A 26,138-nucleotide genomic window follows, 5' to 3' on the forward strand; every position below is an offset into this window, starting at 1 on the left:
AAACTAAAACTTTCATAATCAGTACAATCAATGTACGATTACTTTTTCAGTTTTAATTTTTATTAGGATTTACAGTACTAGTTCAATCATAACAATTCTACGTAACATTAACAATATAATAGTATAAGAATGATTGAAATTTCATGAAAACTTTCAGTGAATTTCTACTATACACAGTTGTTTGACTTGCCCTTTCCATATTTCCCTTTTTTTTAACTTCCCAAATGAATTGTTACGATCTTCAGGTTATTCAATTATGGCAAAGCACACGAGGGCTATCTGCCTAAAGGGAGGGATGCCTTCGTGGAGGACTTTCTAAGGGAAGCTTGCTCGTATACACGTTACACATGGGGAAAACCACGAAAACACCCATGCAGCCAGCCCGTTCGCGGAATTCGAACCTCGGACCGAACTACCAGTGTTCAGCGACTTTACCGCTCGGCCGCTGGTGGGCCTACGATCTTCAGGATTTACAGAAAATAAAATACCTGGAGGGGGAATGCATTGTACTTAGACGCTGAAAGAAAACGCTTCAATTTACACTAAAATACAACAGATAAAAAGAAAAGCGTTTATTAATCCGTAAATCAACTTACAAAGTTCAGTGCGTTACAGAATTCACTTCTTCTGTGATACTCTACACAGGTTAAAATTTTAATATTTTTACACTGACAAACACATGGGTAGGGATATTCTTTAACAGTGCGCATTCGACTCGCTAACAGTCAAAAGGCTAAATTTCAAGCAGGTCCGATAAATAACGTCCAATTAGTTCATACCTTCTACACAGTTTTTACAAGTTTTATACAGGGTAAATATATCTATTATAACCATCGACATCTTTATGCCTCTCACTTCTTTAATTCCTTTTTTTTTTTTTAATTTGCCGATGTGTTCGATGCGATTTATAGCAGCAAAATAGATCACAGTAAGATTTACGACAGTATTTTATGTATTATGAACACCTACTAAGAACTCATCTTTACTTCATATGCAAACATCCATGAGCAGATAAATTTACTTACCACAGTGAATGTATCTTTCTCATCCAGGCTAATTTATCGGTTAAAAATTATTAAGGAATTGGAAACCTTTAACTGGAACAGCAAAAAATTTGCATATAATGGTTAGGATTGGATCCAACAGATTTACGAAATAAAATTGCAATATACTACCATTGAAATAAAATTTTAAATATTCTACCATCCAAATGCTAAGGAACAAATAGGTTTTGATTTATAGCTAGTAAAAAAAAATTAGCAGTTGTGTTGATAAGAGAAAAGTTAATTTTTACAAGGTAGACGTAAATGTTTGTGTCTTTTTTTTTTTTTTTTTTTTTTTTAATTCCCATTTAAAGAAGCTCTCACAGAGAAGAAATGAAGCTACTCACGGACCGGAAAAGCCTGTGTTAGTGCAAGTCACACTGTAAATTGTAACCACTGGCCTGCACTAAAGTGGGCTGTCAGCAGCCGCATCAAATTATCGAATATGTCAAGCATTTGAGGAGGATGCCTTGAACGAACACACCGCCGAACAATAGTTCTAGAAGTTTAGGTCGGGAGATCACAGCCTTTCTGATGAACCCCGCAGTGGGTGACCACAGATGATAGATAACGAAGACCTAATGGAACCATACAGGAGGATAGGAGGACCATGCAGGAGGAGTTAAATATGTTGTGAACTAGCGGAATGCTCCCAGGTTTTTCAGGAAACAAACTTCACATGCGCAGAATAATGAAGTTATAAGCGATAAGCAACAGAGGACGTGGACACTGTCCCTTTACCAAAAGGTTAATCGGTATAGCACCATGTCCACCTATATCTAGAGCCTAAAGAGGAATCACAAGACGCCACGCGCCGGGCGTCCAAACCCAGAGCCAAATTCAACCCGGGGGCAGTCCAACAGACCAAATGCCCACGAAAGACAGTCCCAACAACCGCCCAGGCCCCACATTTATTAAATAAAATAACAAAAGCATGCAGGGCCAAAAAGGGCGAGTTTGGACAATAAGCAAAAATTTTACAAAGGTGTAATACACACAAATATAGAATATACATAAGCTAAAGTACAGTCTGATGTTGGGCAGCCCAATAATATACAATGAATAAAATATAGACAGTAGAATTAGACTTAATGACAATATAACATAAAAATAGAGAACATAGTGAAATAATGAATGTAAATGATTACAGCAATACACAGAGGATATACCAAAAGAAATAAAAATAAAAGAATACAATGTAACAGAATGCAATAGCGGTACAATACACTTGATCACGTGGTATTGTGGGAAAAACATGCAATAAGGCTAATTATACGATTATGAGGAATAAAAATAACATATTTAGCCTGCATAAAAGTTAACGAATATAAGATACTATACAATACTATACAATATTACAATACAATACAATACAAAAAAAAATTAACATATTTAACCTGTACTAAAATAATGAAGTTATACAGGATGAGCAAGTGGTCACACCAAATACTATCAGCAGCCAATAATAAACAACGAGTGACAGCCTGTTTGTCGTTGCTGTCTCGGCACTACAATATACCCATATTTAGTCAAGCACTCAACAGTGGCAAACCCAAGAGTACAAGATACTAGTTCTCAGTACGTGATCCTGTGCCTCACACCTTAGAACATGCAAGATCATAGTTTGAGTCTGGACTGGTCGCCAAGTGATGCATTACAAATACCATCATTACCGAGGGCCTGTACTCACAGCTGTTGCAGCAACGAATGCAACATGCACTGCAGCATGAAGCAGGTTAGGTTAACTCGCAAGGGAGTGCTGTACCTTCAACAATGCAAGACCAAACGTGATAAAGACGATCAGGGCTATTGTTCAACGACTTATTTTTAGCTGGCAGATCCAGTGCCATACACTGTATTCGCAGGACCTACCACCCACAAAGTACAATTGTTCCGTTCCACGGACAACCACCTACCTCCATAGGAAATCTTTCGACAATCAGCCTGCCATGCAGCACGCACTCACGCATTTCTAAGAGTCTGAGACCCAGTTTCTCTAATGAGTTTCCTCGCTAGAACATTGCACAGATGCAGGACGTTCGCTAAGGATGCTGGATGTTGATGGAAACCAAATGCCGGGTACTACGCGCTGTGTCTCTTTCTGACGATCACGAACGGCAAGAATGTTTTGGTTACCTTGAAATATTCAACTGCTGTTTATTCAACAGTTAATCTGCCGCAGCTATATTTTTGCAACTGCTAACTGCTATATTTCTGCAGTGCTTCGGCACTCCAAAAATACAAGGCGTTATTTTGCAAAAATTACATGACTTATGACAAAAAAAAGAGCTGTTTGTAAAAACTGAAAAATACACCTACCTTGCAAGACTGGTACTACCCTTCCGTGTTTTCAACAAATTATTAGGCAATTCCATGTGAAAGTAAAGTTCATGCATGTCTAATTCCTTTTAAAATTCATTCAGTGATTTAGTTTAGATTAGTGAATATAGCAAAGCACACAGGCGATACCTAAGGGAAGGGATGCCTTCGTGGCCAGCGATATTGGAGGAGGATGTCGTCTCGTAAACGCTCAATCGGATTAAAAATCCGATAACTGAGCTGGTCATTGCACACGCTGAATTCCATGATGTTGACCACACAGATGTATGTGTCAAGGCCTTCTCCGCCGTACATCATGTATGGTGCAGCAAGCGACCTCAAATCCTGTTCAAAGACTTTGCCTCATTACCCAAGAATATTCATCGATTCACCCACGAACACCAGAAACGCCCAGAACCCTACATCCTCCTGTAAGCAACCTTTTAGAATGATTAACTAGTTGCCTTATGTTACTTCTACTTCATAGATCATTTACTTAAGTCACAGTTTATACCATACCTGGGATTCATACATTAACATTATGAAGTCCCTGTAGTCTGCTCCACGAGACATGTCTTACCCAATGCAATCGAGATAGCCTATGTAAATAAGTCAATGGAATATAAAAGCCTTCAGGCAATTTAGCTTCATAAATAACATATAAAACAATCACTATATTCGCAGAAACTTTATCAATAACATATAAAAGCCTTCAGACAAATTAGCTTTGTACATGAATAGCTTCTCAAATCTCTGAAGTAGATATTCGTCTTCCTACAGGCACAATAGAAAAGGGGGATACGTACCAGTCTGAGACTCAATTGAAGTTCCGGCCAATAAACAAGACTGAAAGCGATCATCAGGACCAACAAGAAACAGTTCTTGTTTCAGGAGATTGTCTAAAGAACTGACTCGACAGCCACCACAATGATTTTCATCTGTCCAATGCTGCCTTTTTAGCCGTGACAACATTTCCACCTATTCAGCTGCTCGTCACTTAAGTGAATCAGGCCAGCATCGCGTGCAATATTTTGGACATAAAGTTCTAATATCTGCTGCGTTCAGAAATTAACACGTTTATGCACATGATCAATTTCGGGGCTCCACTGCTACGAATGCCAAAAATTGGTAAAAAATTATTGGTATCCTGAAACTTTATATAAATGAGTTTCTTAATTTGCATTACTCTTACCGCTTTCCTTTACAGTAGAAAAACTGTTCGGTCCTGAACTTTTAGAAGGCAGTGTATGTGATCAGAGCATAACAACGATTCGCAGTTTTAGTCTACGATAAAATGTGTTCATTACGTCCACTGAAAATAATGAAGGTATTATATGAAGCAACACATAACGCTACCATTTCAATAAGGAAAACTTGCCATCAGAGAAACACCCGAGGTTCGGATCTCTAAAGCCCATTATATACCAGTTAAAGGTTGACATCTAACAGTTACTTTTAAAACTATATAAACATGCTCATGCAGGAAAATAAACACCTTTTCAGAGGCCATTTTATTCATATAACAAACACTTACCTGGTAAAAATGAACGGCGATCTTAATGTCCTGTAGGATTTTGACCAACTAGAAGGAAAGAAAAGAAACTTTTTTGAATTTAAGAAAGATAACTAACCTTATTACAATAAACTTTTAAAATACTTATTTTGGTTACAAAAATTTTTAATGAATGTAAATAGTTCTTAAAATAAATTTATATGGCAGCAAGTTTGCAAACAAAAGAAAAAAAAAGGCAATAACATATTTACAGCACCATACCTCTTAACAAATCCCCACACATGGATTACCATCAACGATACAAAAAAGTTACAACATTCAAGTAGAAAACATTATTAATGCTCAATAGCATTGATGCTTATTTTCCCTTTAAACGAGATAGTCTTCTTCAATGACAATTGCATTAGTTCCATAAAAAATTAATGATATAAACTCACATAATAAAGAGCATGGTGATCTATTACGCCAGTTACGCTTCACCAGATGATGCATTGCGAAGAGCACACATAGTTTATTAAGGCAGTGGAAGACCAGACATCCACTTCGGCACGACCAGACGGCATCCGTGACCAGCATCCCTTTGGAGAGCCTTTCTCTATCTCTCCATGTTCTAATAGGCATTCAGTTCGCTAGACCTGGATTCCTCCAAAATAATGAGCCCATTAAATATCTCGATCTGAAATTTGGTTCTCGTTTAGAACCAGACTTAGGCATTTCATCCAATCTGTCATACGAAATTGCTCAGAAAACAATCACCAACAGGAATGCCTTCCATAAAAGTAGAAAGTAGTCGTAAAATTCTTAATACAGCTACTGTTTAATGAAATGGTAAAAGAAATTTCGTTCAGAACATCACTTTAAAGGCATATTTCAGTAATTTAGATACTCTTCATGCTCATTTAAAGGAAAATTCTACTTTTTAAAACTAGAACATGAAATTAGGGAGGTGTTATTACAATGTTGAACGTCTGTAAAATAATTACGCAGTTAAACGTAATTCGTAATAATAAGAATTTACGCAAAATCTAGATAAATATTTAAAGAAGATTGGGATTAAAATCGTTTGATGATAGTCTCGTAAATTTCAAACGTTTATTTGTTTTCATATAAACTACCAAAAAAATTCAATACATTGTAGAGATATTAGGGATTTTTGAAGCTGGAGAAATGAAATATGATCGCCGGAACTCGAAGCACAGACCTCTCGAACACGCGTCGAGCGTGTTGACCATTACACCACGAAGGCATGTTTAGAAGGCGGGAGAAATAACTTATAACATAATATACGTAATTAAAGGTGAGTCCCAAAATTATTTGGTCAGTTTGAAATTACGTCCTCGATATTTAGCGTCAATTAAAATCTAAAATTTAATATACAAGAAGAAAATGCTGGAAAACTTTGAAAATGAAAGTACATGAAAATTCCATTGGTGTAATGGCAGTTCCTCACGGAAATAGTTATAATTACTTAAACGCAGTGAAAGGAGCATGGGTTGAGTATAAGAGGCAAAAATGGTTTGAAAAAAATTTTTTTTAAGAATGCAAGATTATTAATTCATCGGATTTCATATCATCAGTTAACTACTAACTACACATATGGAACACTAAGTCAATAGATAATGAAATAATATTCTAAAATCTCCTTGATTTCAATGCCTGAAAGCTTCTAGGAGCGGGTTTAGGTATGGAAAAGAAAGAACTCGGAGAACTTCCTACAGAATTAAAAAAATGGAGTTATAATACATCTGTTTTAAAACAAGCACGTTTATTTAAGGAGGGAATGAACAATTCTTCGTTTATCTCTCTTTTAAGTAGACATACGCGTAATATTCAATTCAGCAGAAATTTTATATGAGGTATTCAATACCATGAAGTTACAGAAGTCTTAGGGATCTGGTATCCCAAACACACAGGCCCTTCAGCTATAATAAATTAAGGCCCCGCCTCTGGCTGAGTGGTTAAGACAGCTGCTGATAATTCGAATTGGATTCGAATGCACCTATCCAGCTGCTGAATGCATGGTTGACTGCATGGTTGATTTTTCCCTAAACGTAACCTGAGTATTAGCCAGTTTTCCTTAGAAAATCCTATACGAACGCGTCCCTCCCCTTTACGCAAATAACCCTCATGTGCTTTGCCATTTCAAATAACCTAGACTATTAATAAATCAATTCCGCAACTCTTCTTCACCTCAGATGGTATTTAATAGTATTGCAATAAAAAGACTCTTCCAAGATTTTATTTAGATTTATTTGATTAAGGCAAAGCGCGCAAGAGCTATCAGCCTAAAGAGAGGGATGCCTTCGCGGAGGACTTTTTAAGTCTTCTAAGCGAAAAAACCCTTTCTGTATAGAACACTGACCCTCACCCCCGAAAAAAAGACTTGTACTGAAATATTTTACCGGTAGGTACCGGTAAAAACTGCATTAGGAGAGATACATTAGAAATTTGTATTAGGAGAAATGCGTTTGTAAAGGATCTTCAAAGAGCAGTCGTCTTGTATGTACACTCGGCGCACACTCGCAAAAAAAAAAAAAAAAAAAAAAAAAAACTTCTATAGCTCGCGGTCCGGTTGACGAAAGTTAACTTGGAAAAAAATAGGTGTGCCAGTCTGATTTTGTGTCAGAATAACTAAGCTACATCAACGCTATATATAAATCTAATACATATTCCAAGTCGCGCTTTAGAGACATGAAAAACTCAAGTTAAATTTCGTCAATCGGCTCAGCAGGACGGGAGGTAACAGAACCCCCGCCCCTTTTTTTGTGCACGGTGTACACATAATCGTTAGGTTCTTTGCAAAATGGCAAAGCTCTCAAAGGCTACTTGCCCAAGATGAGCGATGCCTTCTCTGACGTCTTAAGGGAAAAACGGGTCGTATTTACCTTACCTATAAAGGAAAACATCCATGCAGCCAGCCCGTTCACTAGAATTTGAAACTCTGGCCCTAATATCAAAGTTCCAGCGGTCTTAACTGCTGGGTAGCTGAAGAGCTCATCACACACTGAAAAAATATTACCCCCCAAAAAAATACCTCATGCACAAAACGATACCCTTTACCCCCTTTTTTTTTCATAACTTATCACAAAATTCGCATTTTATTTCAGAAAAGGATTCTCGGTAAACCAAGTTTTGGATTAATTTTATTTTTTTCTTTTACTCCCACACTAAAGCTAATTGTATTGGGATGTACAGTTATCAATAGGCAAAGAGATAACACCTCTTCTTAATTATTCATCTGATGTTCGGAACAAACTATCTCGGTGAAACATGGACATCTGGAGAAAGAACTACGAGAAAAAAAGATTCATACAGTACAGAAACGAGGCTATGGGAGCACGAAGGTCTTGTGGACGGCAATTATAGAGCAGATGGGTGCAATATTCTAACCATCAGCTTTCGAATAACTGTGTTATTAAAACACGGTTATAATTTCAAACTAATAGCTCAATTAATCGGAAAACTTCAATAGTGTCATTTTTAATACATAACCTTGCGGCCTTATGCAAGAAAGGAGTGACATTCATGCCATAAATCATAATATATATCGAATATTTCATATGCTCCAATAGAAAAATAACATCAAATATATCTTAACAAGTAACTATACAGAAAAATAGATATTCACTAGAATAATACATGTTGAGAAAATTGTACTTCTAATAAAACTAAATAGAAGGGAGACAATTTTCAAAATATGCGAAGAAAATAAAATCCGCATCCGTAGCGGAGGATAAAATGCCACAAAACAAGAAAAAAAAAAAAAAAAATGAAACTTTACAGAACAAGGATTACAAAGGGGTGGGGCGGTTGAGTGTACGGGAAAGCGAATTATTTAACTTATTCAGCTTCCAGTGTTTCGACATGAAGCAGCTTTTCTTAAATATGAAGAATCATCATAACTTGTTTTCTTCTAGCTGTGGGATAATAATGCTTTGAAAATTTTATGAATATTCTGAACATAAATAAATCGAGATATCTGTTCATATTTATGATACGTTCTCCGGATTAACTGGCACGACAGCACATCTATAACACCAGAAAATCTAAATTATCCTCCCTAAAAATATCTATATTAAAATCCTCTGTATTTGAGCCAAAAACATATTTAATTAAATAAATAAAAACTATTACATTTTAAGGCCAAGAAAATATTCACCTCAAAAAAGAAAAATTACAAATACTTACCAAAGGAAAAATACAGACTAAAACAGTGTTGTGCTCTGCTAAGCTCTGGCTAAGCTGTTTGACGTCTAGGGTGGTAGAGTTAGATACAGTTTATAAGTGGTCTTTTATCAGTGTGTATAAGCTATGTATTTGCTAAACGAGATCTGATTAACTTTTTATTGTTACCTTCATATTTCCTAAGGACATATGATTTTATGTTACTGAATTAAAGGAAATTAATGTATTATGACATGCTTATTGACTTGCGGTAAATTAAATTTTACCGTAAGCCAAAAGATATGTACACAATCATCTACTGAATAACGAACGAATAAGAAAACTGAAAACAAATCAATAGTTGGTTTAGTTGCATAATACTACTGGCAAATAAAGAAAGCCTATTGTTTTGCCGTTACTCTTGGAAGGCATCCAAAACACCAATTAGCGTAACCAAAGCTAACAGTTTATCTATAACTAGAAAGCCCGGCGGTCATACGAAATGACCGCTGTTCTAGATATTATAAATTGATGATTCTAAACAGATGATTGCTAATGCAAACAAATGTTCAAGTTTCCTCCGACACGCTCAATTTGCGTTCAGCTGAAAATTTAGTTTAAAATACAACGTCGGAATAAAATCGGGCAACGCTCTTTACGCGAATATTTTTGGCTAAACCTACCTGATGAGATGTACTACGCACAACTGGTTAGTTGGTTTCGTCTCCTTTAATTTCTCAACGTTTGCAAGTTTCTAGGTAATTCATATGTAAATATAGTTAAATGCATAATAAGCAACAATTGTATGAATTAAAAATATTTAAATGTTCTTAAATACCATGATAATTTAATTAAAATAATGATAACTGCATGTATAGTATCAGTGTATATGGACTATTTGAATGCAGTAGCAACTTCCCTCCATTTTCTAGTCCAGTTACGCAAGCAGCCAATAAACTATTGGCGACAAACAGACACTTAAGCCGCATATAATAAAGATGTAAACAGATAAACTGTTAGCTTTGTATGTAATGTATATATAAAATTAAGTATTGGTACACATAGATACCGCGTAATCAAATTTACGCAGTATCTATGGGTACCAATACTTAATTTTATATATATCGTAATATAGTGTAACTGTCTACGTACTTAGTGTAAGTGTCTACATATATCAGTGTATCGTATCCATGTGCAAGTTACTGTAAAATAATAGAATAATTTTATTAATGTGTTTTTATGTGCATATCGTACCCACGTATTAGTGTCAACATATATTAGTCTACAGTATATTAGTATGTCGCATTTTCTAGTATATTGTAGTATTAGCGTGTCACATTTTGTAGTATATTGTAGTATTAGCGTGTCGCATTTTGTAGTATATTAGTGTGTCGCATTTTTAGTGTTTATGTATATAAGCGAACTGTAAGTTTCAGCTATAGATAGTTGCAGGGTCCGGACAGCACCCGAGTAGTCACTGTAAGCCGTCCGGGTGTCTGGCCCTGCTGTCACCAGTGATGTAAACAAATGCATGTCGTATTTTCAGAAAGTTAAAAATATCCGACCTATTTAATACATTACAGCTATTATAACTTCTTAAATAAGAATCTCGCACCATTCCTATCCAGTTCCCTTTATAAAGTTCATTATTTCCCATAAAAGTTTTTAATAGTATTCCAAAAGTGGACTCTTTTTAAAGATGGTCTATAACGTGTTTTAAAATCCAGAGGCTGACATTTCAATGTTTTGACATAGTTAAGTGCTGTGATCTCAAACTTGCGGCCCGAGAACACATTTCTCGTAAATTAGCATTGTTATGGCATTAATTATTCTGAAAAGAAATGGAAGGAAGGTTTATAATTTGAATGATTTGGTGTCCAAACAGTTAAAAACATTACTTTCATTACCATTTAAAACGAATGAATGCAAAGCCCCAGAAAATCACCAAATGAAGCTAATTTACACTGTTACATAAATCTTATTCAAGGATTTAAAGATATATTTTTTTGTACTTGTCAAGTTACGAATTTTTGTAATAAGAATAACCGCTTTGCATGGAATATGTGAAAAATTTTTCTCCTGCAGTTAAAAATTAATAAATCTGAAAAAGACCCAGATAAGCAATTAGAGATGAACAAAGTTTCTAGTAATTTTTCTCAAGGTCTATCAAAATCGAATGCCATGATATAAATAGAAGCAAGAAGTTTACGCTTATTTACATACAAATATATGAATTTTTTCTGTAGGTGTCAATGAAAAATTTAATAAATCAAATAAAGAGAATACATTGTCATTGATTCTCAAGTTTAGTCCCACCTGGAAAGTTTCTGCGATTTGTATATTTTCACTTTAAATTAAACGTAAGTTATTTAATGGTTTAATCAACACATTACAATTGTTTAAATAAAGGCGTCTGAAATTTTAATATTTAATTTCTTATAATACATTTATATTGCGTTAATACATTTATATTACAAATAAATAATGAATGCGTTAATACATTTATATTACAAAATGCAACGATCGGAAATTGCTAGCAGATACCAATTTTTAAATTTAAGACCCAAAATCACACTGCATATTTTGCTTTGTTTCATTATTACCATTTCTGTATGTTGAGAAAAATTACAATTTTAACTTGAAATTTTTACAGCAAATGTTCAGAGCTTTCAATTACAAATGCTTAGACGCACCCCCCCCCCCAAGTAAGCATATATATTATAGTTTTTGTTCAGGTTTTGACTTGAACTTTTGACTTTGATATTTTCAATCATGAAACGCATAGTCTCTGACTCGCATTAACTCCCCACCCCACCCCACCCGACATTAAATGACCCCTGGTTTTAAATTAATTCATAATTAATTATTCTTTTCCCCGATTAAGTGATTTCCAATTTTAAAAGCTATTAAAAATTATTTGGACTTATTTTCAAGTCCTTTGTGCAGCTGCGGTAGCGGGGATGAAGATGTCATTCATACTCTGAGTGCGTTTATTATGTCCAGCAAAGGAAGGTACTTCAGGCAACTTTCAAGGCCCCCCTTCTCTTTATTTTATTGCTTTTTTTAATTCAATTTTTATTTTACTCATTTTTTCAATGTCCTTCTCCCTTTATAGTATTTGTAGTGCTATTACACATTTGTCTATTTTGTTAGTGCTATAACTTACTTGTGTTAGCTTCGTGATATACTTTGTGGAACGCGAGGAGTTGGGATTAAGAGTTATCCCCCCCCAAAAAAAAAAACTTGCCTATGAAATATAGGATAAGAACAAATTGCACTGGAGGAAAAAACTGAAAGAACACCAATAATGAAATTAACGCTAAGCACCTTTATAAGTGAAGTCCAATGAAAGGTGACTGGTAGCTCAAGATCGTCGTTATCATATAATCCAATAAAATTCACCTTCGCTACACAGAAGTATGCTAAATTTTACGCCAATTCTTTCGACATGTGTGAAGACGAGTGCAAAAAGGTGCTTTAAATTTGTGATTCCAAGGACTGTACATAAAGTTGGATAAGCTTTTCGCCTAATTTCAAGCACTGTGAACAGCTGGGGAAAAAATTCGCGAATGGAAGTTAGAAAATGTCGTTGAGTAGGCGTGACGGATTCTGAGAGATAAACGGAGGGCGACTGGTAGAATTGGACCTACAGAGACACTGACAAGTCTGTAAGACCTAAAAAGTAGACAAAAGTGTCATGTCAAGAATTTGGAAACGGATAAAGACACTGGGGAGGTATGTATATAATCAAGTAAAGGTGGAAAACGTGCCAAAACAGAATCGCACGACCTATTATTTGGCAACGATTACTAAAAGATATAGACAAAGTCGTAAGCCCAGATTGCAAGAGAATTCGCTATAGCAACAGGAATTCGACTATCCAGATATACCGAGCGTGAGAGACTGCATGAAAGAAAAGTGTACGCAAAAAACTCATGATTTGTGCCCCACTCACTCGGGCTACGAATTGCGCCCGGTTGCAGTAACGCAGCGATCATAGTGATTTGGAATACCACGGATTGTAGCCGAGTTCCCTTTATTTACTGTTGAGTCCCGTTTTTGCATGGAGAGTAATTACAGACGCGTTACAAGAAATTGAGTTTTTGGGCTTTTTCAATATATTTAGTTTCCATAAAAATAATTTTAAACAGTGCTGTTTTTACCGGCATTTAAGTAAATTTGCTTAATATTAAAATTTTGCCTATAAAGGATAAAAAAAATTTAAGCTATGGTTATAACGCTAGTAGCTCACTCAAGATATTTTTTATCAGCTACAAAATTCAAAGGCACAGAGCTCAGAGAAACTTTTGACTAAAATCTGACAATACAACACCGTACACGAAAATATGCAAAATGCACAAAATGTTTTTTAGAAAGAACCAGGTTTACGTTTATTGCACAGCATAACACTTAGCAACAGGATACATACACTTAGCAACTCCCTCAAAAATAAGCCAAACCGCGTAAAATTTGAATATGTTGCCAAGTAAGAGTAGCTGAGTAAAACTGCGATATGCAAATTAGTGGCGCTGCTTTCGAAATACATCATCTGCGAGGAGCATAAAAGTCCATGTTTGAGAGCAAGCCCACATTTTTCACTGTGACAGTGACATCATAAATCTGAGATAGCCAATTCGTAACAATGACCTCCTGGCATCATTTGCCTGCAGAACTGCGATGGAGAGCCATTGGAAGACTAGAGGCAGGACAAAGTCAAGCAGAAATGGCCAGATGGCTAAATGTGAGTCCTTCTGTGGTTCATAAACTTTGGAGGTAATTTCAAACCACAGATTCGGCATCTAAGAGGTTCAGCCAAGCACGGCCAACTGTTACGATGAGCGCCGGTGACCGATGTTTGACATTATGTGCACGCAGGAATAGAACCGCTACTCCGACTCTTCTTAGATCCCCCCTTGCTGCAGCCACCGGAAGGTTCGTGTCAATGTCAACTGTGCGTAGAAGGCTTCACGAAGCTGGTCTGTATGCGAGGCGACCAGCCATTTGTGTGCCGCTCACGTCACGCCATAGGAGGGACCGTTTTCAGTGGTCACAACATGTCCACTGGACGCCTGATCAATGGAGAGCGGTTCTCTTTACGGATGAGACCAGGTTTAGTCTAGAAAGCGATAGTACGTGTCATTTGATATGGAGAGAACCTAGAACCCGTTATCATCCGTCAAACATGCGTGAAAGAGATGCATGTGGAAGGGGCATTGTCTGTGTTTGGGGTGGTATCTCTTTTGGTGGACGCACAGACCTCCATGTCTTTCCAAGGGGAACCGTGAATGCTCAGATTTACAGAGATGACATCCTTGATGTTTATGTGCGCCCATATGCCGGAGCAATAGCCTGTTACAGGACGACAACGCAAGACCACACAGGATTCGCATAGTAGATGATTATCTTCAACAGGAAACAATTATGCGCATGGAATGGCCAGCTTGATCCCCGGACTTGAATTCTATCGAGCACGTTTGGGATGCTTTAGGGAGATGTCTAGCTGCTCTTAGTCCGCTCCCCAGACCCTATGGAACTGATAGACCGCATAATTGAAAGCATCACACATCGTTGTATGTGCTGTAGTGCTTCTAGAAGCGATCATATTCCATATTGAAAGTACTCTTCCTATAGCAAACTGACACTTTCGATTTGTTCATTTTATACATATACTAATTTCTATACTACCATATTTGTCTGGTAATTTCTTTTCATATTATTTGATACCTTACTATGTGTTGTATACTGTGGATAAGTTTCATTAAATTCTACATGTAACTTTTTCAGTAATCGTGATTTTTGTGATTTTTCCTTAATTTATGATAACCAGTGTAAATAAGGTAAAATACATTTATAAAATTTGAGATAACTATTTAGTCACAGTAAATAAATAGGTATCTTAAGTATCAATCCAACTTATTTCATGATTCATACAAGACTACGTAATTATGACAGTAAATCAGAAGAAAACCGTAGAAAACTACTGAAAACAAAATACCAACTACAAGGGACCTGTTTTACTTTCAAATGCAGTATTAAAACATATACTGTTGGTAAAATTTTAGTGAACTAAATTCAAATTTAACCCGCAGTTAAAAAAAAAAAATTCAGGTTGTGTGCCTAAAATGTACTCTGTCTGGAATGATTTGGAAGCATTCATTTATTTAAGACTGCAGATACAATTTCAGTATCGGATGAAGTTATACACCTACGTGCAAATAGTTCTTTAAAGAAAACAGTAATTCATGATTAAGCTTTTTGTAAATCATTAGTATTAACAGATGCAAAAGGTGCTCTGCATTATTTGTCTTACTTGATTTACCAAGTGGAAAAATTTTCAAAAATTTTAAAGCTGTGAAAAGGTAACATTCTACGTAGATGATACAAACAAGTTCTTAAAGACACGGATACCACATTTTTTGTTTGTGAAAAGTTCTTCTGGTTGTTTAATTATGGAAGAACTATACCTCGAGGTTTTCTCTCTCTCTCTCTCTCTCTCTCTTTTTTTTTTTTTTTTTTTGTTTGTTATGGCAAAGTAGTCGAGGGCTATCTACCCGAGGAAGGCAAGCCTCCATTGATGACTTTCTGAGAAAAACTGGCCCATATTCATGTTTACACATGCAGAAACCATGGGAACTCCCCTGCAGCCAACCCGTTTACCGAGATTTGATGTTTAGCAATTTTACCGCTTCACTGCTTTTAGGTTATGGTTAGAGATTGTATATGGTTTCATGAACAGTTTTAAGAAAAACTGGCCAGCATCCAATCTTTTCAACAAACAGACTTCTGAGAGGTTTTTCTTGTACGCTGGCATCTCATTACTGGCCGAATAGTCTCCAATTTCATGAAAATACATAATGTGTTGACTAGAAGACACAAACACAAACGAATAAATAATTATCCCCACTTACCTTCAAAATGCAAGATTTTGCCCCAGAATTTACTTTTTACTATACATTTTTCTGGAAATAACACTTACCTGGGAGAAAATGATAATCAGAGATACCAAAGAGAACAAGACAGGATATAATACATTTGCTTTCAAATAAATTACGCATTTAAACAACACATTTTTCTGCGCAATGATGATCCACGGAGAAGTAAGTTTTGTAGACACAGATTGTTATTTCGACAAGTTTTCGACTCGAAAAAGTGAAAATGAAGACAGTTAATTACACAGCAGAGCCAATCTTTGAAGATACATAACTCCTAGCTCAGGTGTGTATGTGTGTGGGGGGGGGGGGGACAGAATCGAAATTTTTAACTCGGATTTATTTTCCGGCATAAGATTTACCAAAAGAACTATTTTCTGGTTAGTTTTATAGTTCCTTCCCCCCCCCCCAAGTTTCAATCATTTGTCCAGTGAACCATTTTTATAAAAATAGTTATTGGAAAAGGAAAACTTTTATCAAATCAAATATGGTAAGTGAAAATTCAAAACGTTTTCTATTAAAAATTATTACCGGATTAGAAAAGGAAGAAACAATATAGAGAGTCTGCTTCAAAAATGGACTAACCTGGCTGTTCTAACCTGAACCTTTTAATACTTTCATTAATGGCACTTAAAGAGCGTTTAAAGTTGCAAACTTCAAAACATATAGAATAATTATACACAAATATTTACGATTTTTAGATGTTTGAAAAATGGCGGTCGCTTGTTACAAGAATTTGATATATAGTAATTCGAAAACATGCATATCACCTTGCAAACAGATTTGTTTATTGATTATTACAAAGCATGCGAGCGCTGTCTGCTTTGAGAAGAAAATTTATTTTATGGAGGGCTTACTAAGAAAAATTAGCTCGCAGTTATACTAAATATGAAGAAAACTTGGAAACCTCATTCACACAGCTTTTTCGCTGGATACCGAACCCGGGATGAAACTTACCAGGATTTAGCTGTCTTATACATATTGTCAATGTTAAGATGTCAAATAAGATTTTCCTGCGAGATATTTCTCATCTAATGCAATCCTATTCTCTAAATTTAGGCGTCAAATTATTAATCCTTTACATATAATACGTTAAAACAAATACCACTGAATTATTTTTTTAACCTTCCTTCAACTGTCGCATTAAGAAAAATGTTACAACATGAATTTTAAACGTCTTTTTGCTTTAATATGCATGCGGATATCTGTTAAAATGGAATATTACTTTAAGACGTTATAGTGATTTTTTTTTAAAGAAATATGACAGATTTTGTAAAGGGATCACACTACATTAGCTAAAATATTTTACAAGAATCAACGATCACAATGTGTTTAAGGAAATTAAATTACCATGTAAGTGAGCTTCCCTCAACTGTCTCCTCGAGAAATGTTAACACACAAGTTCAGCACAACAACGGAGGAGTAATTTTAAGGGGATGTATACTTTTATAACTCGATAAAATCTAGGTACGAATGTTGAATCTCAGATTTCCCTGTACAAAAATTCATTAAATATGTACAACATAATTAGCAGCAATAATTCTCACGGCGACATATTTTATACTACCAACATGAAATTAATAAGCGACTGCAACGCAAATTATCGGTGGCCTGTCACATCATACACGTTTCCTGTGCACTGGAATAACTGGCAAGTTTAATTTCAATTCATTATTGACCGTCACTCAAGGAAAAAACCATCTAAAGTAATAAATACATTTAGCAGCGACAGAAATCTTCATATCGCTGAAGTTAGCAGAACAGCATAAGCTCAGCAAATATCAAATGTAAATAAAGAAAAACGGGAGAGGTAAAAAAGTGGAAAAAGAAAAAGGGAGAGAAAGACAAAAGACGAAATTGGTCAAGTAAGTTATACCTCACAGCATGAAACAAAATTCGAAATGCACTGCATATACTTATTCGATATAGTGGTTTCTTTCGGAAATCGATATAGAGGTTCTTTTCAGGAAGTATCCAGAATAGCCTGCTACGATGCAGTTTCAGTATGTCACAATTCTGAGTAAGTAGAAGTCATTCATAAGTTGAATTTTAGAACAGCACAACTTATAATCATTAGAAAATTAAACAATTTCGTGCAAACATTAGCAGTCACATTCTAGGCCGGGAGGGTATCAGTCAGCATAATTTATTTTAACTAATAAAAACGCTATGAAGTCCCATTAAGTATGCAGCAGATCAATGGTATGACTCAATGGTAATCATTCACACTGGTCGTCTGGAAAGCATGTTCACTCATTAGATCTGATCGCCCCTTTTCGAGCTCGATAGACAACATTATGCAGCAGGGGAGAAGGATAAAGGGTCGTTTTATGTAGCGGCACTTTTAAAGGATGCATTCCACGCATCGGTTCTCATTTAAGATAAAGTTACGCGAATATTAGATGATATAAAATGATCCCTGTTTGCGTGAATTGAAAAGAGGTTAAAACTTCTGTTAATGTTTTCTTTCAAAGAAGTAACTTAAATACCATGTATTAAGAATATTTCAGTGATAGACTTTCATACATTTACGAATAACAAGAAACCGAACGCTAATAACTAAACAAATTCTACAGTGAACTTTGAATATAAAAACTAGCATATATCTAAGTTACGAATCGATTTCTGCAGGTTGAGAAATCTATACAGCAGGATATGTCAAATTATCCCTACAAAATCAAAAAGACTGATTACATAAACCACAAACGTGAAGCTCCAATTTTTGAAACAGGCTTTATCATGTTGACGGAATGCGATTCATCATACCAGCTTGGTAGAAACATGACACTCGAAGGTTTCTGTAAATTACTACGCTACTATCAAATAGCAGGAATTTTCCTTTCTTCAATATATAAATATAAAAAGTATAAATACAACATAGTTGGTGAAACATCTAATCTTCGACCTAACTTTGTTATTGAAATACATTTAACATTTTCGGACAGAAGCAGTTGTCCACTTTACACACTAAACTCATAGTCTTTAAAATACTTGCTTTACTTTACGATAGTGAGGAAACTTTGATAGCACAAAATATCAAACCGCTGTGGCGAACAACAAATGTACATACGTTTCAGACAGAACAAGGTTTTAAAATAAAATGGTTAAAATAACTGTTATTCACAGTCTACTAGAATATATATATAACAGGAGAGCTGAAAGCATAAGCTGTCATACCTTTACGTTAACATTCATACCTTTACGCCCGAAATGATGCAGCATGAGTTGCACCTTATACTGAAATTCAAGTACTTGTTCTATCTTTATAATAGCAAAATACTCAGCTTTTATGTAAAATACTTTTAAATTTCAGCATTTCTTTGCCTCCTCTTTGAAAAGTCATATCACACTGAACAGCTTCTAAAGATCAAATTGAGCAATATCCAAAGCTTTATTAAATATATTCCTTCTAAAGCTACATCTTGAAAGGAAAAGCCGAAGTTCAAGTGAAGAGAAAGTTATTCTGTTCAGGGTGTAAGTTGTAATTTTTTAGAAAACATCAATGTTCACGTTTTAAGACGCTTCCACAAATGATAAGCTTTTATCGCATATTTTTGCTACGAACATTCAATCTATTTCAAAATGATTTACTTACAAATTGGAAATATAGATCAAATACTCAAAGAACCAGAGGGGACAAACATGTATTTAAAAAATGGAAACGGGAACTTTTGCCCCGCAAAAAGTGATGAGGGCTATAAAAAAAGAAAGTCTATGCTCCACGCATACAAAATCTAACACACTCTAGAAGTTAACGCGCATAAAGAATGCTAGTTCGAAAGACATTTCCAAACAGAACAGCTACCAATAAATATTTAGTGGTCTTACCCAATCAGCCACTAGAAGGCCTAGACATAAATGAATATTGTTACAAAAATTTACTTAAAAATCAAGGCTCAATGCACAGATACAACAGGAAGAATCCCAAACGATATTCTGATTTAAAATATTATTCAGAATGATAGCTCTTGTCATAACGCATTAAGCACATTCTTAAACTTCCATTAAAACCATTACTCAACTTCAGATAAATCATGTTAAATGACGAAACAGACACCAATTAAAATTGACTTTCACTTAACTAGAGCCAAACTTTAGGATTAAAGAGCAATATCGAGGTATTTTATTTCAAAAAATAGCGAAGATCTGTTTTCCACGAACCAAGAATGTCGTTGATTCTGTTAAGTCCCGAAATCCATTACACAGCGGGAAAATGAATTCTAACCAATCAGCAGAATTTTTATAATTCAATTTGCGACCAAGTAACTCACTTCTGCACAAGGGCTAATTTAATTCTATCGCTGTGCCATGGGCTGTTATAAAGATGATTTTACTGCAAGCAAATAGAGTTTATTGCTGTAAACTGTTTGGACACAACGACGAATACACAGCAAATGCGCTGTGAAGTTATTTTAGTCTATCAAACAAATATTAATCAAATATTTCTTCAAACACCATTGTCTGGAGAATAGTGGATGCTCATAATAAATTCAATTATTCGCATAAAGAGAATTGTACTGACAATATATTACAAATAAACTAAACTTACTGTCCTGCAGTGCGTATACGTGCCACACAAAATAAAAAAGTATAGATATATTATTTCCAATTAGCGGTTAAAGTAAGTGGTAGGCGACCAAACAGGGATCAAAACTCGATATGAATATGTATTTGTGCAGCGAACTTTACGAATAATTTCTTCAGATTCAGAGATAATAAAAAGCCTTAAACCTTAATCATCTCAGACTGTTCCATTAATCAATCGTGTACATCAGTTAACGTACCGGTAATGAAGAATAAATGTTTAAATTCAGTTGGCCAATTGTAACAATTTCCATTAGTAGTTTTTTTAGCCTGAAGGGGGGTTAAACCCAAAAAGATAGTCTCAAAATGGCATTTTGCGTCGTTTCACTTTCTGCATTGATTCACTTTCCGATCTGTTGCTACCAAATATTATCGTCATGTATTATATTTAAAGAAACTACACAATGAAGAATCTGCATGAATGTTTCTCGTATTCTGAAAAAAAAAAAAAAAAACGGTACTTAGTGCCATCAAATTTTGAATAACATAGTCCTCCAACCGAACATGGGCACTTGGAAGGCCAAATTTTGAATTTCGAATTTGTTTTATTATCTATTTCACATTTTGTAAAATTTTAACGAATTTTTGATTAACAAAACGATTTCAAAGCAAGCAATGGCAACACTGTACGGAAAAAAAAATATCTCCAGCATGCCAGACTGTATTGGAAATTCTAAAGATATGCTGTTTTTAAATATTTTGTGATATTGCTGTTGAATCGAATTTTATGACTGAAGTGCGAAAAACATATTTAATAAGATAACACACAAAACGTTAAAAAAACGTCCTTTTGGGCGTAATATAAAATCTGAAAGCTTTCAGATTCTCTTTTAATAGATTTTTAAAAGCAGCTATCTCACAGAAGGCTGTTATTCTTTGGGCAGTAAAACTGCACATGACCGGTTAGAGAGTTAATCGATTCCTTCCTCTGCTTTAGAAATCCTTCGATAAAGGGAACTATTAGTATATGGATAAAAACTCAACCTAACATTTGAATAAAATGAGAAACTCCAGGCAATACAGTGTTAAACTTGTAACAGTAAAATTAAAATTTTAAATCAGTATCAAACTTCATTTAAAATCATTAAATTTTAATTTATTTTACTATGCTACAGTTGTCTGCAAACAAGACCCTACCTAGCACATAACTGACACTTTCTTTTAAAACATTTTATTCCCCTTTGCTTATCGATATCTAAATTTCACCTCTTGAAAATAACATGAAATACAAAAGTTAATTGAATTAGATGATATTAAACAAGCAAACACAAAAGCACCAATTTGATAAGGTGTTGGTGTATTTAATTATGGCAAAGCACACGAGGGCTATCTGCCTAAAGGGAGGGATGCCTTTCGTGGAGGACTTTCTAAGGGAAACTGGCTCGTATACACGTTACACATGGGGAAAACCACGAAAACGCCCATGCAGCCAGCCCGTTCGCGGGATTCGAACCTCAGACCGAACTACCAGTGTTCAGCGCCTTTACCGCTCGGCCGCTGGTGGGCCCCAATTTGATAAGAAAGGTAAAACAAAAAGGACATAATATGATAACGAAATATGCGAAATAAATTACAATAGGTTAAAGAAAAATCATTAAAAAAATCTGCTTGCAAACATGCAGCCAGTGTCTCAGATTTAAATCACTTAAATTTCAAATCAATAGAAAACCTTGTTAATTCAAATACGTGCCAATACTAGGAGATAAGATAAAAGAATAATCATACAAGCTCAATTAGTAGTCACATTTATTGTATTTTCGGTATCAATTCTTAAGGAATGTAAAATAACTAGCGAAAGCATACATTCAGGATAAAGAGCGAAGGGGGGCTGAAGAAAACTGGATTCCTCTTCATTTAATCTGCAGTTCCATCATCATTTCCCATTGTCTAGGAAAACAATGTAAACAGCACACTGATTTAACAAAGTCAATAGTGGTTTTGAATACGTAAATAAACTCGGGGAAAAAAGGATACGTTGGAATTGACTTCATTAGAGAGAATTAAATTACGAGCCTTCCTTTTTTTAAACGGCTACTGCTGTTCAAATAATAAATAAATGACGTTCTTATTAAACTGCTCCACCAACAAAACTTAGAACTCCGAAAATAACAGTAACTCTTACGCGCTGCAGTAATGATTACATCATTATAATGGAAACACGCTAATGGGGAAATTAAGGGACCTACAGAGGTCAAATGCATTTCAAATGTAGTTAGAATGGATTTAAATTAACTACAATTTAAAAATGGAAACATTCTAGTAACATATTAACAACGATTTAATTTCAATATAAATTTTAATTTATAATGTTATACCAGAGAACCAACCTAATTCATTATGTCCATTACTTATAATTCAACACAAACTACAAAATTTAGCCCTGTGAGAACTCGTAAAAAAGTATATACACTAGGTTAACTACCAAGCGCGACAGATGTCTTCGTAATTGATTTAGTTTAATAATGGCAAAGCATACATGGGCTGTCAGCCTAAAGGGAAGGATGCATTCCTGAGGAAATTTCTACGGGAAATTGCATAGTATTTATGCCTGCCTGCCTTTACACATGGGGAAAATGCGCTGCAGCCAGCTCGTGCGCAGGAATTCAAACCGAAAACGACAGACAATGCTAAGCTATTCCAGCCACTTGTAATCTTCAGAAGGAGTATGATGCATTACACAATTTTTAGAACAGTTTCGTGAGCATGGCAACAATTTCAGCTTCTTGAAATATCGTGGTAATTCTCCGAACCTTTAAATTCTGTGAATCATGAAGTCGGAGGCTGAGATCTGAAACTTTTAAAACCTTCCAATATGCAGAGCTGCCGCTTCCACACATTGTAAGCGATTTATCTCTAATGGTTCGTGATTTTATGCCTTCCACGATCAATAATTAATCAGGTAAGCAAATTAAACCCTTACTTGCATGTTAATGTAGGTTGAGGGTTTCAAGTTAAAAGTTGATCTTGATAAAGGTACTAATGTCTTTATCCTAGGGTGCCGCTGCGAAGGCTTATTTATGCCTTGACGAATCCAAGCAACCCTCATAAATCTGCCGATACTTTATGAAGGTATGCCCAGTTGGTAAAATCCATACAGAACGAATTTAAAAAAAACCGCCGCGTAGACGTGTGTGTGTGTGTGTGTAATTATGGCAAAGCACACTAGGGCTATCTGCCTAAGAGGAGGGATGCCTTCGTGGAGGACTTTCTAAGGGAAACTGGCTCATATGCACGTTACACATGGGGAAAACCACGAAAACGCCCATGCAGCCAGCCCGTTCGCGGGATTCGAACCTCGGACCGAACTACCAGTGTTCAGCGACTTTACCACTCGGCCGCTGGTGAGCCCCCGCGTAGACGGGAAAGTGGTTAGTGAGTCTGACTGCCGTACCCAAGGGCCTGGGTTGGAACCCTGAGAAGGCATGGATGTAATTTGTCCATCCCTTCATAGGACGGAAGGTACCTCACCTATTATGTGCCTCCATAATAAAGAGACCACTGCTTCCGGCCTTAGTAGTGGCTGACGCCTATAATTGGCGGAAAAATTAAAAAAAAAACTGCATACCCTGTACTAATTTGAACTGCTACAACTGAACCAACATATTTCAAATGGGTGTACCTAATAGGATGGTCACTCAAAAAGATAAGAATGTGATTACATAAAAACAAACACTATAGACACCTTTATCCGTATTTTTACTTAAAATAGATTCTCTTTGAACAATGTGATACATACTCCCATCCTCACCGCAATTATATGCGCAGATTATCTAGAAACGTATGAAAATTATATTACTTTACTTTTATCCGTTTATTAAGCAATGATACCAAGCCATTACACAAAATTCAAGAACTATAACCTTCATACTTATATGCATTTTCTACCGCTACCTATGGAAAAGTTCACTTAAAGTCTATCCATCATAAGTTTTAGCAGGTCTGCATTATTCAGTAAGCACTCAATATTTATATGTACACATTACAATTAACATAAACATCTGCTAAGCTCAAATCAGATTCTATAGTCGCTGAAAGTTGTTAGTCGAAATTAATTTATTAATTATAACGTCAAGTTTGAGTTTTCAAGTTTACTTGATAACTCTTCAAGCTATAACATTTAATTACAAGCCTGATGTAATTTTTTCGCATTCATCAACACATCTGACTACTGCATGGTTTGGTTTATTTAATTGTTGTAAAGCACTCGAGGGCTATTTCCCTAAGGTGAGGGATGCCTTCGTGGAGGAGTTGCTAAGGAAACTGGCTCATATACACTTTACACATGGGGAAACACCTCGAAAATGCCCATGCGGCAAGCTCGTTCTGTGGGATTCGAACCCCGAACCGAACTAACAATGTTCAGCGATTTTATCACTCGGCCGCTTGCGGAACTGACTACTGCATGAAGTTTTAGTTTTATGTCTTCCGACATATGCGCAAAGGGCATCATGTAATCTGTCTTATCTTTCATGACTGCCATTTCCACTCGTCAGAAATTTGCGAGCACGTTCTACCGAACTAAGTATACATACTGTTAAAATGCGTATGAACCTCAAACTGCATGTCAATTAACGATGATAGAATACTATAGATATGCTTAAAACAGGGAAGCAATTTAGAACGATTATAGTTTCAGTACTTCTCAATTACTCGCACCTCCAAAAAAAGTTGCCAAGTCATAGACAGCTTTAAGAATCGGCGGAACACTTGTTTGGCTATCGTTACAGACCATACTATTCTGTTCCTAAATGATAAGGATTTTATGAGAAACGGAGAATTTTAACTGGGAAAAGAAAAAAAAATCTATGGCTGATACCTGCATTTTTACAGCTGATTAATACCGAGTGGTTTAGTTAAATATGAAGCGAATAAATATCACTTGTATTTATTCGCTTCATATTTAAATAAATGTGTCGAATGAATTTATTAAAATTCATATTTAAATAAATTCAAATAAATGTGTCGTGCGCACATGCATGAGTTGGCTATTGTCGCGTGTACCCCCGAAAATACGCCCAAAATACGGTAAGTCCAGTATTACGGTAATACTAGTATTAAGGTTTACTAAATTACGGTAAATATGTTGAAACCAGGGATGCGGATATTCAAAATATCGAAGTTTTTTCAACAGTTCAAGAGCTGCATGCGAATGACTTTCGTAGAGCTTTCAAAAACTGTTGTGCCAGACGTAGCACTGAAGTTAAACTGCAGAAGAAGACAACGATTAGCATCGTAACCACATCAGTTTTGATAAAAACCCCTAGGGGTATCTGGACAATTATTAGTACATTAAAGCTCTCAAGGATTCTTTGCTCTGGACGAACTCCTTCAAAAAGGCTTGTAAGTCAATTTGTTATAAAGCAAATATTCGTGAGCTATCTGGTTTGGCTTATTTGATTACGGAAAAGCACATGAGGACTATCAGTCTGAAAGAAGGGATGCCTTCGTGGAGGGCTTTCTAAGGGATACTGGCTCGTATACACGTTACACATGAAGAAAACCACGAAAACACCCATGCAGCCAGTCCGTTCGCCGGGATTTGATGTGTGGTGTATTTAATTATGGCAAAGCACACTAGGGCTATCT

At 35.6% G+C, this 26,138-nt stretch overlaps 1 protein-coding gene across 7 annotated transcripts in view; it reads right to left on the bottom strand.

Annotated features, from left to right (window-relative positions):
• The window catches only part of LOC118187688 (uncharacterized), a 420,235-nt gene that overhangs the window by 384,685 nt on the left and 9,412 nt on the right, over positions 1-26,138 (bottom strand). For 5 of the 7 annotated variants that reach the window (XR_015038450.1, XR_015038451.1, XR_015038453.1 and 2 more), the window contains exon 2: positions 4,897-4,944. The exons of the other annotated variants lie outside the window; for them this stretch is intronic. The gene's annotated coding sequence lies outside the window, so the exon portion shown is untranslated. The remainder of the gene's footprint in view (positions 1-4,896; positions 4,945-26,138) is intronic. 7 annotated transcript variants of the gene reach the window in all.

Source organism: Stegodyphus dumicola, chromosome X1 (genome assembly GCF_044657685.1).
Source record: "Stegodyphus dumicola isolate Sdum_Otavi_A_Nest chromosome X1, ASM4465768v1".
NCBI classification, from domain to species: Eukaryota; Metazoa; Arthropoda; class Arachnida; order Araneae; family Eresidae; genus Stegodyphus; species Stegodyphus dumicola.